Source organism: Schistocerca cancellata, chromosome 1, assembly GCF_023864275.1.
Source record: "Schistocerca cancellata isolate TAMUIC-IGC-003103 chromosome 1, iqSchCanc2.1, whole genome shotgun sequence".
NCBI lineage: Eukaryota > Metazoa > Arthropoda > Insecta > Orthoptera > Acrididae > Schistocerca > Schistocerca cancellata.
The window spans coordinates 1,132,020,698-1,132,040,965 of record NC_064626.1 but is presented as its reverse complement, the minus strand read 5'-3'; the positions used below and the strand labels follow the sequence as shown (position 1 = coordinate 1,132,040,965).

The 20,268-nt window shown below is 44.5% G+C and overlaps 1 protein-coding gene and 1 pseudogene across 1 annotated transcript in view; one reads left to right on the top strand and one right to left on the bottom strand.

The window, feature by feature from the left end:
* The window catches only part of LOC126092693 (putative inorganic phosphate cotransporter), a 200,676-nt gene that overhangs the window by 53,632 nt on the left and 126,776 nt on the right, over positions 1-20,268 (top strand). The window lies entirely within an intron of this gene.
* On the bottom strand, positions 12,222-12,339 carry LOC126103028 (5S ribosomal RNA; annotated as a pseudogene).

Genomic DNA, 20,268 nt, shown 5'->3' with positions numbered 1-20,268 from the left:
GGTGGATGATAACGCACAGCCGCACCACCATCGTGGAAGAGTACCTTGAAACAGAGTATATCAGACGAATGGAGTGGCCTGCCTGTTCTCCAAACCTAAACCCCATAGAGCACGTCTGGGATGCTCTCAGTCGACGTATCGCTGCACGTCTTCAAACACCTACGACTCTTCAGGAGCTCCGACAGGCACTGGTGCAAGAATGGGAGGCTATAACCCATCAGTTCTCGACCACCTTATCCAGAGTATGCCAACCCGTTGTGCGGCCTGTGTACGTATGCATGGTGACCATATCCCACATTGATGTCGGGGTACATGCGCAGGAAACGGTGGCGTTTAGTAGCACATGTGTTTCTGGGTGGTTTTCTCAACTTATCACCAATACTGTGGATTTTCAGATCTGTGTGGTGTGTGTCACCTATGTGCCTATGCTATTAGCGCCAGTTTTGTGTAGTGCCACATTGTGTGCCACCACATTCTGCAGTTATCCTTTATTTATGAGCATGAGTGTATGTCCTACTTATTGGAGTCTGTGCGATGGTAAAATGATGGTATGTTCGTACGACTCTTCTGCGTGAACGATTTCTGAAATTAGAAATATAAAACTTCGACTTTACTTTTGCTATCTTCTATTGTCGTACCAGACTAGTCAACGTCGTTAGTCAGCGGGTCGGATTGGATCAGGGGTTGGCTCGCCTGCTCGTGTCCCAGAAGCGGGCCGGTTACAGCTCTCGCTTGGTCCTGTGGGTTAAATCTCTCAATAGCAAGGGGGGGGTGGTACTCTGGGCCCGCCTCTTGAAAATAGTGTAATCTACTCAGGTAAATTATATTTTAAAATTTTGAAAAAAAAAATATTTAATGTTTCTAATGCAGTCTTCTACCAAACTCCACAAATGTTTTAAATTTTCTAGTTAAACTTCATCCATAAATTTAAATCCCTGTAGTAGATAGTATGAGAATGTAAGTCATATGCAATGTTTTCATGTTCAGTATTCTATCAACACATCGGTACCTCTTCAAAAAGTTTGTTGTTAATATAAAACAACAAAAGTTAGCACACGTTACTGAAAATATGTTGCTCTTGCGAGGGTTAGGCAAGACAGTGAAACTAACTGCGGCATATAAAACTTTAAATTACCGAGCTGTAATGAAAGACTATTTCTCTTTTATGTTGGGCGCTCGTCGCCTTGGCCGCCAGCCAGTTTTCTGTAAGAAGCTTAGATTTTGTGCCGAGTCCTTCCTTGTTGAGATAATTAGTGCCTGTCGTCCCTCTGCGTAAAAGTCTCGTCAAATTTATCACTCAGGTGTTATCAGTCGGGGTTTGCGTGACTGACCTTCGCTTTTCACTAACGAGAAAACTCGAAGGTACGCAACCATGCTGTCATTGTTTTACAAGTAGCGCTAATGACAAACTACAACAAAAGGGTCCCTTTCCAGTAAGTGCATTTGCATGTAATGGCGTCGCCTTGGTCTTTATTTCATTAGTTCTCATTTCGAAACTTAACTTGGCAGAACTCACTTTGGTAAACAAACTATGTGGTTACCCTTTCGTAAAATTTTGGAAATTTGTGGTAAGGTCTTATGGGACCAAACTGCTGAGGTCAATGGTCCCTAAGCCTATACAGTACTTAATCTAAATTAAACTAACTTACGCTATGGACAACACACACACATCCATGCCCGAGGGAGGACTCGAACCTCCTACGGGAGGGGGGGGGGGGGGGGGGGAGTCACACGGACCGTGACAAGGCGCCTTAGACCGCGCGGCTCTTACCATTTTGTCTTATCAGCCACTTGACCATTGCTGGTGATACATCACTGAAGGTAAACCAACAAAGCTGAAATTCAGAAATTCATAGGGTAAGTAACAGATCACTTGAATGAAAAACAGCTGACGGAGAGTGTCACACGTTAAAACACAAAAGACCTTAGCACAGCGTAACCTCGTTTATGCGGTCCTATCCGAATCTCCGGTCCATCCGATTCATCTGGATCGATATGTTTTTCTTTTTTCTTTTCAATGCAGCAACTGCACAGTACTTGGCAATCTGGAAGTAAGCACCTATCTACGACGATGATCATTAAGTTTAAATGCAGCCAACCGCTATACAGGCATTCTGGAACGATGTCAGTTAACAAGTTAACACTAAGTTGTACAGTACTGTATTGTTCCCATTCGTTGTGAGTGTAAACTGAAATCAAAGAGAAAGAAGACGGCTGTGATTGTGAAAAACAAATTATATGTACTGCATAAGGTGGGTAAAGCAGCACTGTTGGAAAATATTGCTGCTGAACCATGTGTTTGAACTTCAACGGTGTCAGATTCGAAGAATAACCGAAAATAACTTGAAGAATTTTGTTTAATATGGCGATTTCTGACGAGGAAATTGTCGCTGTTTGATCCGCTGCCGAAAATGAGAGCACTGGTTCAAAAATGGTTCAAATGTCTCTGAGCACTATGGGACTTAACTTAAGAGGTCATCAGTTCCCTAGAACTTAGAACTACTTCCTAACTAACCTAAGGACATCACATACATCCATGCCCGAGGCAGGATTCGAACCTGCGACCATAGCGGTCGCGCGGTTCCAGACTGTAGCGCCTAGAACCCCTCGGCCACCCCGGCCGGCAAATGAGGTTACTGACGACGGTTTAGCTGACGATGTTGGCGCCTAAATCTGAGGGCATTAAGACACATACAGAGCCAACAACGCAGCTGGGCTTAATAATGGTTCATTTGTTGGTGAAACACCTGTGTGATCGTGTTACGAATAAACGCCATACGAAACTGGCTCAAAAGATACTTAGTAATTATATCCCAATATAAACTTAGCCGCTTATTTTTCAGTATCTTGTCCAAATTTGTGTGAAACAAACGTCTCATTTGCGTATTGACGCGGAAAGATATACAACTTGTATGTTTACGGTATTTAACCCACGCCATGATAAATGTTTTCATAGTTTTTGTTTCATCACAATTTTTCGATAATCCGGGTGACCTACAGTCCCATCCAGCCCCGACAAACGAAGTTCCAATTATGGAAGGGGCTTCCTTGCTAGGTCTCCAAAATCGCTATGACAACGCTCTAACCCCCCCCCCCCCATTAATTGGTGCAATGGTCATTCTGACATAATCATACAGTGTGCTGTAATACTGTGCGGTGGAGAACACGGCCGCTAGCGCTAAAAGCAGATACAGCCATCGGCATGATATTACATGATGCGATAGTAGCGAAATCAGACACTGTGACCACACGGGCAGCCGGGACATTGAGTGTGTCCTCCACCCACCCAACCACACACACACACACACACACACACACACACACACACACTGGTGCAGTATTGTGCAACAGGAACAGTTAGCGAATTGGAGCAGTCCAGACCTGAACCAGCTAACGCAGACATGCTTCTTATTGAGCAGTTTAATACAATGTTACAGAGGTTCCCATATAGAATACCGCAACAACAAAAAGCTGACTTCAAAAGTAGGAGATTCTTAGATTGGTTCCGGAACATGTTACAGGGCGGCCATGGCGATTTGAGTTACAAATGGAATTTAGTGCACTGGTTGGTCTTGACAAGTATTCTTGATCATTTTTTGCTAAGTAATACCTTCTGCGATATGTTCACATTATTTCATGACGTGTATAATGTGACACATAATGTGTAATTGTCTGCACATACTTTACATATGTGGACTGTTTTTTTTTGTTTTTCTTTATTGTTATTTGAAGCCCCGTCGCGCATGGGTCGGCAAAGAGCTTCAAAAATATAAACAAAGACGAGACAAATCTATAAAAAGAATTATTTTGTTGACTTTTACACAAAACATTAAAACTTTTTTCCTCGCTGATATTAACAATGAAGGACTAAAAAAAGAAACAAAAATATATATTTAAACTGCATTAGAGAAATGGGTATTTCTTTCTAAGAAACAGCACTGCACATCATTCAAGGAGCTGAAGCACCTGCAGTGGGAGAAAACCTTTCGAGCAGAGGAAACCGTGTTCTATAGGGTTGAAGGGTGTGGGTCAAAAGTAAAGGGGGGCCATTGTGTAGTAACTATGGAGATGAAGATAATTAGAGTGCATAGTGGGAAGATAAGGTGAGGAGGAGTCTGGTGGGCGAGAAAAGCCGTGGAATCAAGAGGAGAAATATAGTTTTACTTATCTTAGTCATTTTTCAGTACTATGCTTACATTGATCACATTCTTCAGCTATGGATACATGTGTACGAAACCATACAAATGTAACAGTTGCTTTCTCAACCAATAATAAGTTAGGAAAGCTACTCATCCATACTGTAAAACAAATACACAAACATACAACAACAGCGGAGTGTACAAAGTAACATGCCCCAGTTGTCCTGCCTACTACGTAGGGAAAACAGGCAGAAACTTCAAGACCCGTTTTCAAGAACATGTAAATGCTTTCAGGCTCAAGAATTTCGAAAAATCAGTCATTGCACAACATATGTTGGAAACGAAACATGTCATCAACAGTCTAGAAAACAATTTGGTAATACTACATAACGAAGCCAACGGTAAAACCCTAAGTCTGTTAGAACAACTGGAGAAATACCTCCACAAAATCAAAAAACCAGAATCTACACTCCTGGAAATTGAAATAAGAACACCGTGAATTCATTGTCCCAGGAAGGGGAAACTTTATTGACACATTCCTGGGGTCAGATACATCACATGATCACACTGACAGAACCACAGGCACATAGACACAGGCAACAGAGCATGCACAATGTCGGCACTAGTACAGTGTATATCCACCTTTCGCAGCAATGCAGGCTGCTATTCTCCCATGGAGACGATCGTAGAGATGCTGGATGTAGTCCTGTGGAACGGCTTGCCATGCCATTTCCACCTGGCGCCTCAGTTGGACCAGCGTTCGTGCTGGACGTGCAGACCGCGTGAGACGACGCTTCATCCAGTCCCAAACATGCTCAATGGGGGACAGATCCGGAGATCTTGCTGGCCAGGGTAGTTGACTTACACCTTCTAGAGCACGTTGGGTGGCACAGGATACATGCGGACGTGCATTGTCCTGTTGGAACAGCAAGTTCCCTTGCCGGTCTAGGAATGGTAGAACGATGGGTTCGATGACGGTTTGGATGTACCGTGCACTATTCAGTGTCCCCTCGACGATCACCAGTGGTGTACGGCCAGTGTAGGAGATCGCTCCCCACACCATGATGCCGGGTGTTTGCCCTGTGTGCCTCGGTCGTATACAGTCCTGATTGTGGCGCTCACCTGCACGGCGCCAAACACGCATACGACTATCATTGGCACCAAGGCAGAAGCGACTCTCATCGCTGAAGACGACACGTCTCCATTCGTCCCTCCATTCACGCCTGTCGCGACACCACTGGAGGCGGGCTGCACGATGTTGGGGCGTGAGCGGAAGACGGCCTAACGGTGTGCGGGACCGTAGCCCAGCTTCATGGAGACGGTTGCGAATGGTGTTCGCCGATACCCCAGGAGCAACAGTGTCCCTAATTTGCTGGGAAGTGGCGGTGCGGTCCCCTACGGCACTGCGTAGGATCCTACGGTCTTGGCGTGCATCCGTGCGTCGCTGCGGTCCGGTCCCAGGTCGACGGGCACGTGCACCTTCCGCCGACCACTGGCGACAACATCGATGTACTGTGGAGACCTCACGCCCCACGTGTTGAGCAATTCGGCGGTACGTCCACCCGGCCTCCCGCATGCCCACTATACGCCCTCGCTCAAAGTCCGTCAACTGCACATACGGTTCACGTCCACGCTGTCGCAGCATGCTACCAGTGTTAAAGACTGCGATGGAGCTCCGTATGCCACGGCAAACTGGCTGACACTGACGGCGGCGGTGCACAAATGCTGCGCAGCTAGCGCCATTCGACGGCCAACACCGCGGTTCCTGGTGTGTCCGCTGTGCCGTGCGTGTGATCATTGCTTGTACAGCCCTCTCGCAGTGTCCGGAGCAAGTATGGTGGGTCTGACACACCGGTGTCAATGTGTTCTTTTTTCCATTTCCAGGAGTGTATGTTAAATGACCAAACAGATTTCGCAAGTCATAGTTATTTCAGTAATTTTAAAGACCTGTTATAAAGTTATTTCTTGCATATGTCATTTGTTTAATAGTTATATCTTTAGTACTACGAATAAATTCATCTGTGACAACACCATGTGCAAAAACATATGTGAAGTGTTTATAAACTACGTGTGCAAATGTACATCTTGAATGAAGCGACATGTACTAATAATGTTTGCCGGTACTAAAACGTTAAAAATGCTTTCCTCGGATGATGTGGTAAGTTTACCCTGTTGATTTTCCACTATTTTGCACATCTTTTACGCGTTCGACTTACGAAATTAATAACCTAACATTATACCTTTTCCTGACAGGAATAGGCATTTCACCCTATTCAGGACAAGAAATAAAACATGTATTAAGACAAATTATACCTGAAGATGGACCCACAGGGTCTGAAATGCATCGTGTAGTTAATAAAACGCGAAAACGTTGTGACTGAAGGCGTTGTTTAATTCATACCTCCAATGTTTTGAATACAGTCACGTTTTAAGCTGAAACATACGGATAAAATTAAATCCAATAAATATTGTTACAGTCATAAAAGGAATGTCTACATTGAGTAAAGCAATAAGCTAGCAAAGCAGCATAAATCACTTAATAAGGGGAAATCCTCCTGTCCTGTTAGTTTCCTTTTAGAGTATGGCGATATTGTAGCTTCGCACTTAACAATCATATACAACCACTCGCTAGACAAAAGATCCGTATCTAAAGACTGGCAGGCTGCACACGTCACACCAATATTCAAGAATGGGGGTAGGAGTAATTCGATGAATTATAGACATATCATTGACGTCGACTAGCAGTAGGACTTTGGAACATACGCTGTGCTCGAATATTATGAATCATCTCGAGGAAAACGACATGTTGACACACAGTAAGCACCGATTCAGAATACTATTGTTGTGATTCACAAGTAGATCTTTATTCTCACGAAGTAATGACTGCGATCGACGGGGGATCTAAAATTGATTGCATATTTCTAGATTTCCAGAAGGCTTTTGATACCGTCCCTCACAAGCGGCTTACAATCAAGTCGCGTGCCTATGGAGTATCGTCTCATTGTGCAACTGGATTCGTGATTCCCTGTCGGAAAGATCACAGTTCGCAGTAATTCATGGATAGTCATCGTGTAAAACAGAAGTGAGACGTGGTGTTTCCCAAGCAAGTGTTACAGGCCCCCTGCTCTTCTATATAAACTATTTGGGAGACAATCTGAGCAGTCGTCTTGGACTGTTTGCAGATGATGCTGTCATTTACCTCGTAATATCAGGGGATCAAAACCAATTGTAAAATGACTTAAACAAGATATCTCTACGGTAATTGAATCCAAATAAAGAAAAGTGTGAGGTCATCCACAAGAGTACTAAAAAGAAAATCCGCTAAATTTCGTTTACATGATAAATCACACAAATCTAAAGCCTGTCAATTCATCTAAATACCTAGGAATTACAATTACGAACAGCTTAAACTGGAAAGATCATATAGATAATGTAGTGCGGAAGGCAAATCAAAGACTGCGATTTATTGGCAGATCATTAATTAGATCCAATAATTCTACTAAATAGACTGCCTACACTGCGTTTGTCCGTTCTCTGCTAGAGTATTGCTGTGCTGTATGGGGTCCTTACCAGACCGGATTGACGGTAAACATCGATAAAGTTCAAAGAACGAAGCCTCTTTTTGTATTATAGCGAAGTGGGGAAGAGAGTGTCACGGACGTGATAAACGAGTCGGGATGGCAACCGTTAAATCGTGTTTCGTTGCGGAGAGATCTTGCCACGGAATTTCAGTCTCCAACCGTCTCCTCCGAATGCGAAAATATTTTGTAGGCACCCACCTAGATAGGGGGAAATGATGGTTGTAATGAAATAAGAGAAATCAGAGCTCGCGAAGAAAGGTGTAAGTGTTCGTTTTTCCTGCGCGCTGTTAGAGAGCGGAGCAGCAGAAAAACAGTGTGAAAGTGGTTCGATGAACCATCTGCCAGGCAAACATTCCACATCTAATTTCCAACTGGAACTCGACCAATGCGAGTTCACCGGGCTCCAGTGACGTTCTGTCCGCTGGCCTCATATTACAACTACAAACAAGTTTTGCAGTGATGCCAACTGCAGTGCAGTGAAATCAGTGATCGAACGCTGTTGCGCTTATGCGATACGAAAATCGTAGTCACGGATTTCGTAATGCAGTTACGAATTTTAAAGAACTACGAAAAACAGCGCCTAATATTGCAATCTCATTATTTCTTCTCGAACAAAATCTTCTGCATCAACTTCTACATACGCGTGTACACTCCGCAAGCCACCGTATAATGCATGGCGGAGAATACCCCATACCACTACTAGTCATTACCTTTTCTGTTCCGCTCGCAAATACAGCGAGGGAAAAACGACAATCTACACTTATGCTCATAAATTAAGGATGATTTCAGAATGTGGTGCCACACGAAGTGGACTACACAAAACTGGCGCTAATAGCATAGGCACATAGGGAACACACACCACACAGATCTGTAAGTCCATGGTATTGGTGATAAGTTGAGAAAACCGTCTCGAAACACATGTGCTACAAAACGCTACTGTTTCCTGCGCATGTACCCCGACATCAATGTGGGATATGGTCACCATGCATACGTACACAGGGCGCACAACGGGTTGGCATACACTGGATCAGGTGGTCGAGAACTGATGGGTTATAGCCTCCCTTTCTTGCACCAGTGCCTGTCGGAGCTCCTGAAGAGTCGTAGGTGTTTGAAGACGTGCAGCGATACGTCGACTGAGAGCATCACAGACGTGTTCGATGGGGTTTAGGTCTGGAGAACAGGCAGGCCACTCCATTCGTCTGATATCTTCTGTTTCAAGGTACTCCTCCACGATGGCAGTGCGGCTGTACGTTATCATCCAACATGAGGAAGGTAGGACTCACTGCACCCCTGAAAAGGCGGACATAGTGGTGCAAAATGACGACCTGATACAGCGGACCTGTTACAGCTCCTCTGTCAAAGACATGCAGGGCTGTACGTGCACCAGTCATAATCCCACCTCACACCCTCAAACCACGATCTCCATACAGGTCCCTTTCAAGGACATTGAGGGATTGGTATCTGGTTACTGGTTCACGCTAGATGAAAACCCGGCGAGAATCGCTCAGTGGAATGCACATCGCAGGTCTCCGGGCCAATAAACCATGTCTGGTCAGTCGTCTGTAGACTGTCTGTATGGAGACAACTGTTCCAGTGGCTGCGGTAAGGTCCCGAGCAAGGCTACCTGCAGTACTCCGTGGTCGTCTGCGGGCACTGATGGTGAGATATCGGTCTTCTTGTGCTGTTGTACACTGTGGACGTCCCGTACTGTAGCGCCTGGACACGTTTCCTGTCTGCTGGAATCGTTCACATAATCGTGAGATCAAACTTTTCGGCATATGGAGAGCCCGTGCTACGACCTGCTGTGTTTGAGCAGCCTCCAGTCGCCCTAGTATTCTACCCCTCATAACGTCATCAATATGTGTTCTTTGCGCTATTTTCAACACACAGTCACCATTAGCACGTCTGAAAAGTCTGCACACTTACTCGCTGCACCGTACTCTGACATGCACCAACACACCTCTGCTTATGTGGACAGCTGCCAGCGCCGCCGTGCGGCGACCGCAGCTGAAATGCATCGCATGGTCATACCCCGAGACGATTTAAACCCGCAAACCGCCCACCAGAACGTTGTTTCACCATGTATCAGCATTATCCATAATTTATGAGCATGAGTGCATATGCCTCTGTACGTTCCCTTACCTCTCCAATCTTATTTTCACGGTCCTTACGCGAAATGTATGTTGGCGGCAGCAGAATCATTCTGCAGGCAGCCTCAAATGTGGTTCTCTAAATTTTCTCAACAGTGCTCCTCGACAAGAATTTCGCCTTCCTCCATGGATTCCCATTTGAGTTCCCGAAGCACCTCCGTAATACTTGCGTGTTGTTTGAACATACAGGTAACAAATATAGCACCCCGCATCTGAATTTCTTCGATGTCTTCCTTTAATCTGACTTAATGCGGATCCCACACACTTGAAAAGTACTTAACCTTGGGTCGAGCAGGCCGGAGTGGCCGAGCGGTTCTACGCGCTTCAGTCTGGAACCGCACGATCGCTACGGTCGCAGGTTCGAATCCTGCCTCGGGGATGGATGTGTGTGTGATGTCCTTAGGTTAGTTAGGTTGAAGTAGTTCTAAGTTCTAGGGGACTGATGACCACAGATGTTAAGTCCCATAGTGCTCAGAGCCATTTTTGAACACTGAGTCGCACTATTGTCCTACATGCGGCCTCGTCTACAGATGAAACACACTTTCCTAAAACCCCCTCAATAAACCAAAGTTGACCATTCGCTCTACCTACAACAATCCTTACATGGTCATACCATTTCATATTACTTTGCAGCGTTACTGTAGATATTTAATCGACGTTTCTGTGTCAGGCAGCCGGCCGAAGTGGCCGTGCGGTTAAAGGCGCTGCAGTCTGGAACCGCAAGACCGCTACGGTCGCAGGTTCGAATCCTGCCTCGGGCATGGATGTTTGTGATGTCCTTAGGTTAGTTAGGTTTAACTAGTTCTAAGTTCTAGGGGACTAATGACCTCAGCAGTTGAGTCCCATAGTGCTCAGAGCCATTTGAACCATTTTTTTGTGTCAGGCAGCTCACTACTAATACTATATTCGAACGTTACGGGTTTATTTTTCCTACTCATCTGCATTAACTTACATTTTTCTAGATTTAAAGCTAGCTGCCATTCATCACATCAAATCTAAATTTTGTCTAAGTTATCTTCTAGCCTCCTACTGTCACTCGACGACTGCTTCCCACACACCACAGCATCATCAGCAATCAGCCGTAGACTGCTGCTTAACCTGTCCTACAGGTCATTTATGCATACAGAATAGAACAGCAGCCCTATCACACTTCCATGGGGCACTCCTGGCAATACCATTGACTCTGCTGAACACTTCCAATCTCGTGACCAGTCGTTAGGACAAAAGCACCGGTTAGAGAAATTTAGAAGGAGGGTGCTAAAAAAAATCCACAAACTATCAACCTATGTCATTGATTTCCATTTGCTGTAGAACCTTGGACGCATTCTGTGCTCAAACGTGACAAGCCACAAAGATTCCATATATCTCGCTCTTGTGGAACCTAGTTCCCGCTTTTCTCTCTTGACATACTGAAAGCCGTGGATCGAGGGAGCCAGGTAGATGCAGTATTTCTTGACTTCAGAAAAGCATATGACTCCGTGCCACACCAGCGTTTATTAACGGATGTACAATCGTTTGGGTTTGTTGTTGTTCTTGTGGTCTTTAGTCCGAAGACTAGTTCGCTGCAACTTTCCATGCTAGACTTCCCTGCGTAGTAAGCCTTTTCTTCTCATCATTACTACCGCAACAAGAATCCACTGAAGCCTACGTACTGTGTAAACTGGCCTATGTTTCCCTCTAAAAATCTCGCGCCCTCCCAACTCCTCTCTCTCTCTCTCTCTCTCTCTCTCTCTCACGCACACACACACACACACACACACACACACACACACACACACTTCCCATCATTACCAATTAACTATTCCTTGATACCTCAGAATATATCCTCTCGACCTATCAGTTCTTGTTAGTCAAGTTGGGCCATACACTTCATTTCCGCCCAATTCGATATACGTAGTTTCCCCTCACTAAAATTAGTAAAAGTATGGTGCATCAAGCGCTGTTCGTGACTGGAATGATGATATCTACGTATGAAGAATGCAGCGTGTTATCTTGGGTGGAGAATCATGGACAGGTGTGTGGAAGTGACTTCAGACGTGTCCCAGGGAAGTGGGACCCTTGCTGTTCATGTTCTTTATTAACGATGTGGCAGGCGATATTAACAATAACCTCAAACTTTTTGCAGATGATGCAGTTATCTATAATCGCCTAAAAACTAAAACTTAACTGAACTAAAACCAAACTCCTCCCGAACAGGCCATGAAGGCCCAACGGCACTGACCGACCGCCGTGTCATCCTCAGATCATAGGCGTCACTGGATGCGATTATGGAGGAGCATGTGGTCAGCACACCGCTCTCCCGGCCGTATGTCAGTTTCCGAGACCGGAGCCGCTACTGAGTGCACCCCGCTTGCCAACAGCGCTCGGCAGACCGGATGGTCACCCATCCAAGTGCTAACCCAGCCCGACAGCGCTTAACTTCGGTGATCTGACGGGAACCGGTGTTACCACTGTGCCAAGGCCGTTGGCTCTATAATCGCCTACTGTCTAAAAAAAGTTGCACAAAGTTCTAGCCAGAGCATAGTAAGACTTCCAATTAGAGTAATAATTGGCAACTTGAACTGGAATCGGTCGTCTTATTCTCTATGTAGAAAAATAATGTGACGAACAGGGTGAGATGCAATCTGCGGTTGTTTGCTGACGGGTACGTGTCGTCGTTGAGTGACTGCAGAAGGATACATGAAAACTTATACGAAATTTCTAGTTGGTGTGCTGAATGGCAGATTGTTTAAATGAAGAAGAATGTAAGTTACGACAGAGTAGGAAAAATAATCCCGTAAAGTTCGAATACAATATTAGTAGTGCACTGCTCGACACAGCCACTTCGATTAAATATCTAGGCGTAATGTTGCAAAGCGATCTGAAACGGAACGAACACATGAGGGCGTTAGTTAGAAAGGTGAACGATCGACTTTAGTTTATTGGGAAAGTTTTAGGGAAGTGTAGCTCATCCACAAAGGAGATTGCTTATAGAACACTACTACGACCTATTGTTGAGTACTGCTCGAGAGTTTGGGATCCCCAACAGAACAGTTTAAAGGATGCGGCTTCGCCGCCAGATTTGTTACCGATAGGTTCGATCAGCATGCAGGTAATACGGAGATGCTTCGTGGAATCAAATGGGAATTGCTGGAGGGAAGACGACATTCTTTTCACGAAACATTTTTGGACAAAGAGAACCGGCATCTGAAGCTGGCTGTAGAACGATTCTACTGCCACCAACGTATATTTCGGGTAAGGACCACGCTGATAAGAGAAACTGGATTCGTGTGGAGGCGTGCAGGCTCTGATTGGCGTATGGAACAGGAAAGGGAATGACTAGTAGTGGCACAAGGTATCCTCTGCCACGCACCGTATGGTAGCTTGTGGAGTAGACGTAGATGTAGATATAAACTTAGATTAACTGATATGATACTGAGAAAATGCAGCATCTTCAAATGAGAATGCTTAGAAAACACCCGTGCGACCCACCCTAGAATATGGCTCATATGTGTGGGACCCATACCAAATACAGGGTCTAGCAATAAAACCTCCTTCATTTTAATAAGATGTCAAAGAAAACCTTAATATGATAGAGAAAAATTACTTTTATTTATGAAAAGTACATTGCCATTTTGGATTGTTTGGTTTTAAAAATAATACCTGCTAGATAACGTCCTCCATTGTTGACACATTGACGAAGTCTATCCCGAAAGTTCTCCGTACATCTTCGTGTCATTTGTCTTGGAATGGCTGCCACTTCTTGGGTAATGGCCTCTTTAAGTGCATGCAGTGTTGTACACTAGAGCCTTTAAACGTCCCCAAAGAAAAAAATCACAAAGCGATAAATCAATCGTCCCTGAAGGCCACGCGATGTCTCCTCTCTAAGAGACAAGAAAACCAGGAACCAACTCGCGCATCATTTGAATAGAGCACCGAGAGGTGTGAGTTGTTGCTCCGTCTTTCTGGAACTACACTGCTTGATCTTCATGATCTGCAATAAACTGGTTTAGCCTAGGTTGGAGGAAAGTCTCTAGCATATTACAATAACGGTTTGAATTAACGGTTCCCGTGTGGCCACCTTCTTCGAAAAAATACGGTCCCCACATACAGCAACGGCGCAACAAACTGTCAGAGAGCTGTGTAGTGGTCACTGATAAATTTCACGAGGGTTTTTTGCAGCCCAGTAGCGGAAATTCTGTTTGTTTACAGTCCCTTAAGAATTTCCTCACGCGCAGCTCTGCGAGTTTCAAAATCTCTTTCACTTAATTCCTGGGTAACCATCATTTTGAAGGGGTGCATATGAAGTTCTCTATTAAGAATTCTTATTACGCTCCTATCAGATAGTCCCACGGCAGCTGCATGTTTAAGTGCCGAACTCATAGATGATTGTTGCACAGATAGTCTCACACGCGCCATATTTTACGGCGTTGATGCAGTCCGATGACGGTCAGTAGGTTTTCTTTTCAGTGCTGAACCTGTCTTTCTAAAGTTCGACAGCCACACTGAATAGTTTTTCTGTCCGGGACACGATCATGTCGGCCACGTTTGAATCGTCTCCGAAACGCTCGCTGAGTGCTTATCACAGAACCACCATCACGAATAAATTCCTCCACGATAAACGCACGATGCTCACCAATCCACGCCTTGGCACTCACTGAAAATGGCACGTACACTTCTTTCAAACAAAACACACTTCCCATCAGTATCCTAACTACAGATCGCACGCCGGCTACAGCAGATGCGGAAGGTTTCATTGCCGGACCCTGTAGAACTAACAGGGATATAGGACGCGAAATACGAACGGTCGCTGGTTTGTTTGACTCGAGGGGGAGTGTAACAGAAAGGGTGAAAATCCGAACTCGCAGACGTCTGAAGATAGACGCAAGTTATCCCACTAAAACATACTTAAAAGTTTTAAGACTCACGAGGGGAATCTAGGAGTATACTACAGCACTCTGTGTAACGCTTCCGTAGAGATCGGAAGATTAGAGGCTTTCTTCGCGCGCTCCATATACTTATGGAACGATAATGAGCATCAATACGTGGTGCAATGGGGAGTACCTCCTGTCATGCATTTCTCATTAGTTTTCATAATATGAATATAAAGATAAATGTATATTTCTTAGGCCACCTTACAGTGTGTGGCCGAGTCAATTTCCCATACCAATTACCAGTTTACCTATGAAAACTTTTAGATATCTCTACCGGTTTCACCAGAAATTAAAAGCGTTCGATTAAGTAAAAGTAGCATGCATAAGAACTAGAAGTTAATGTAATTACAGCAAAACTAAAATTTTGTTTGATCAGTACTGGTAAACAAAAGTTATAAAGATCAACTTTCACAGTTACAGTTTGATGCGTACTGTGTGACCAAACTCAAACTCGGCTAGAAATCTCACACCTAATCTTAACATTAACCAACGGTTTTTCAACGTACAAACGAAGGTTTTCTGAAGCTTTCTGTATTCACGTACCTGAGACACTGAATCAGGTCTCATGTGAAGAAACCATGCACAGGTATGAGCGCGCTTTGATTGGTACGAAAACTGTACGTCGTGCAGGTCAGAAAATTTATAAAGTAAAAATGCAGGCCGTTGTTGATAATGTTCCCTCTGAATCTTTTAATTCTCAGTTGCAGAGTTGAACGGCGTAAAGGTTTTGTTGGACTTGCACTTTTCTCTAGGGTATCTTTCAATTGAACTTCCTATTGTATTCGAACTCGTTTCTGGTAGCTTTCTAACGATCTTTATCATTATTTTTAGATGCATCAGACTGCAAACAATGCATACAATATTTCTGTATGAATGTTAGATTACGGACTATGGACTCAAAAGTATCTATACATGGACCAGTCTGTATTTTAAACATATTGCGAGACGGTGAGTATCGGAATGTCTAGTGTCCTGTAATATCATTTCTTCCTCGAGACATACTACTCCCTTCTTAAAACTACAGCTTGTAATCTTCTTTGAGTTGTAATTGTTATCTCCACCTTTCCTCTTAATAACAAAAATACTTTTTGTATTTTCTTACGACTTCTTAATTTCGGTTAGCAAACATATCAAACTTGCGATGCTCCATTGCGAATATGAATCTACTAAAACTGAAGCAGACACATTAGATATTGCCATGATATGACGTAGGCGAGTCGTAAAATATTATGGTAACTCACTCTTTTATTTACCTACTTCCACTATCTCATAAGCTTTACAGAAATTCTTACAATGGTGTGGAAATTATTGCCAGCGTGGGCACAATCTCAAGAGAATTTTTTTTTCTCTTTCCCATTTGTCCTTCCTCATTCGATGACAATGAAACTTAGGCGGCAACACTGATATAACATATCAGGCAGGCTGCTAACCCGTAGGACAGTAAGTCAATGAAGATCAGGAATCTGTTGTAAACGAATCGCTTTACTTCATACCTGGGAGAGGTGTAATATGACAAGCTCGTGTGTCCCTCAGACTGTCTCCCAACAACTCTTGTATTAATAGTGGTATTACCTCATTAACAGCAGCGAATTGTGATAACGAAGCCCTATATCAAATGTTGTCTAAGCTGTTTACACTACCAGGTTTAGGTACGCTCCGATTCGCCGTAGCTAATCACCGTTTATTGGATTTATGTGATATTCTTTTAAGAGCAAATGATGGAGTGCTTCCCAGGTGCCACCCTATCAGCCTCAAAACGATCTTTCACGTTATCTCGCCACGTGATTCTGCATGATCACGTTTCTCTTCATACGGAACTAATACGTCTGAGAAGATACTGTAGTGCTGGAAATAGACACAGAGATTACCTTAATTCGTCGACCAGCAATAAAAAACCGCGATACATTTGGTAAGATTTGAAAAAGTAGAAACAGCCCATATGAAGCTCTCAAGTCACAGAGGACGGTTTTTACCTGAAACTAGGGGATACAATTTTGTTCTCTGTGCCGTCCACCACCAATAATAAAGGGGCGTTTGAGCACGAAGAAAGTTTGGAGAAAACTATTGGAAACCTGGTGGTTCAAGCGTATGGTGTACAGAGGAGAAGATCGCGAAAAATAAAATATTTATGTGATTACCGGTTGTCCCTCCCAAGGGTCGTCAGGTAAATTTTTTATATGTTACGGCAGATATTTGCAATTTCCTGTAGTAACGAGTAAAAGGAGTCAGGCCAGGGACCCAAACGTTAGCGACGGATAGCCAGTCGTCGTAAGGTCTTGCGATCCGTCTGTAGATCGCATGCGCGCGCAAATCGCAGATTTCAGCCACGGATGACTGATCGCTCCTGGTTCCTAAGCAATCCGATGAATTGTATGATACAAATCGGTCGTGTGCGGAAATATGGCTGCCTGTCTGCGGCTCGTTTGTCTAGCTATTAATCCTGGTTGTGTAGTTTCGCTGATCCACATGGAAGTAAGAATCTTACGTTAGAATTTACATTCATGTAATACGTACCATTCCGAAAAGTGCAGTTGAGGGCGGAGTTGAATCAAGAAACAATACAAATACCGGGTGTTTCAGTATGATGTTTGAAAAATTTGGGGGGGGGGGGGGGGCAGCCTTCTAACACACACAAAAAAAGCCGTATAAACATGGGCTTTTAAATGCACACCTTAAGAGCGATCAGCACTTGTTCATCTCCAATACTGTGAAACACATATCTTCTACTGCAAGATCTTTACTCCTCATATTTTGGGAGGAGGTAGTATGGACCAAAACAAGAAATAAATGTCCAGTAAATATGGTTCTAAAGGGCATACCTTAAGAGCTATGAACACTTGTTCTATAGAAGAGATGTTTCACAGCACCAAGGATGAACAATTGCTCATACCTCTTAAGGTATGCGTTGTAGAGCCCATGTTTACAGGACATATTTTTCTTGTTTTTGGTAAGGAACTTGTCCCCAATTTTTTAAAACGTTACTCTGAAATACGCTGTATAAAAGGAATACGAAAATAAAAACACCCATACTCTTGGATTTCGAAGTGATCATCATTTTGAATCTTGCTCTGCAGAATCAGAAATTCATGGAGAGTTAATAGTAATAGTCATAATATTATGCGCTCCAGTCGACGATTTTATTCGTGTAATGACTTGACGCACTATTAAATTTTTTAATTTCTAAACAGAATAATGTTGTATTCAGTACGGTTAAAATTTAAATATTTTAAACTACTGGTACACCTAGTCCAGAGCCATAAGTCCCTTGCCATGTAATATAATCTAATTCTCCTATATACAGTTTCCAAGAAGAGTTACGGGAACCATCTGGATTGCTATTGATAACATTTTCAGAGACACATCGAGGTTTCAAAGCCATTTTGAGAATACTTGTAATTAAGCTACAAGATTAATAAATGAAAAAGGAATTGAGGAGTTGAAGATGTATTTGCGAAAAACGACATATCCGGTGTTACTGAAAAATGTAATGTACTCTGTAATATATTCATAGACTACTTTGTGAACTGTTTTCTTTTAAAAAAAATAACCTGGATAAGCAGATTAAATGCTTCTGCATCTATACTCTGCAAACTACTGTGTAGTGAATGGCAGGGACTACTTCCCATTGTATCTGTTATTAGAGCTTTTCCCTGTTCCATTGAAGTGCGGAGCGTGGTGAGAACGATTCCATGAACGCCTCTGTTCGCGCTGTAATGAGTCTAAACTTGTCTTCGCCAACCCCGTGGGAGCGATATGTAGGGTGCTGTAGTATATTCCTAGAGTCCTCAGTTCTAGAAACTTCCCAACTACACTTCTGGAAATGGAAAAAAGAACACATTGACACCGGTGTGTCAGACCCACCATGCTTGCTCCGGACACTGCGAGAGGGCTGTACAAGCAATGATCACACGCACGGCACAGCGGACACACCAGGAACCGCGGTGTTGGCCGTCGAATGGCGCTAGCTGCGCAGCATTTGTGCACCGCCGCCGTCAGTGTCAGCCAGTTTGCCGTGGCATACGGAGCTCCATCGCAGTCTTTAACACTGGTAGCATGCCGCGACAGCGTGGACGTGAACCGTATGTGCAGTTGACGGACTTTGAGCGAGGGCGTATAGTGGGCATGCGGGAGGCCGGGTGGACGTACCGCCGAATTGCTCAACACGTGGGGCGTGAGGTCTCCACAGTACATCGATGTTGTCGCCAGTGGTCGGCGGAAGGTGCACGTGCCCGTCGACCTGGGACCGGACCGCAGCGACGCACGGATGCACGCCAAGACCGTAGGATCCTACGCAGTGCCGTAGGGGACCGCACCGCCACTTCCCAGCAAATTAGGGACACTGTTGCTCCTGGGGTATCGGCGAGGACCATTCGCAACAGTCTCCATGAAGCTGGGCTACTGTGCCGCACACCGTTAGGCCGTCTTCCGCTCACGCCCCAACATCGTGCAGCCCGCCTCCAGTGGTGTCGCGACAGGCGTGAATGGAGGGACGAATGGAGACGTGTCGTCTTCAGCGATGAGAGTCGCTTCTGCCTTGGTGCCAATGATGGTCGTATGCGTGTTTGGCGCCGTGCAGGTGAGCGCCACAATCAGGACTGCATACGACCGAGGCACACAGGGCCAACACCCGGCATCATGGTGTGGGGAGCGATGTCCTACACTGGCCGTACACCACTGGTGATCGTCGAGGGGACACTGAATAGTGCACGGTACATCCAAACCGTCATCGAACCCATCGTTCTACCATTCCTAGACCGGCAAGGGAACTTGCTGTTCCAACAGGACAATGCACGTCCGCATGTATCCCGTGCCACCCAACGTGCTCTAGAAGGTGTAAGTCAACTACCCTGGCCAGCAAGATCTCCGGATCTGTCCCCCATTGAGCATGTTTGGGACTGGATGAAGCGTCGTCTCACGCGGTCTGCACGTCCAGCACGAACGCTGGTCCAACTGAGGCGCCAGGTGGAAATGGCATGGCAAGCCGTTCCACAGGACTACATCCAGCATCTCTACGATCGTCTCCATGGGAGAATAGCAGCCTGCATTGCTGCGAAAGGTGGATATACACTGTACTAGTGCCGACATTGTGCATGCTCTGTTGCCTGTGTCTATGTGCCTGTGGTTCTGTCAGTGTGATCATGTGATGTATCTGACCCCAGGAATGTGTCAATAAAGTTTCCCCTTCCTGGGACAATGAATTCACGGTGTTCTTATTTCAATTTCCAGGAGTGTATATTTTCATGGGATAGGTTACAAAAAGGATCAGAATATCACGTATGAGTCTTTACTTTGCATCAAGGGACATGAATGACAGGGTTAAATGACTAATTGTACTATTAAATTCTAAGTAAAATCATAAGAGCAGCGAAATATATATTTTTCTAGAGCTAAATATGTTCCTCAGCAACAAGATAAGAATTACACTGTCCAAAAAATGGTTCAAATGGCTCTAAGCACTATGGGACTTAACATCTGAGGTCTTCAG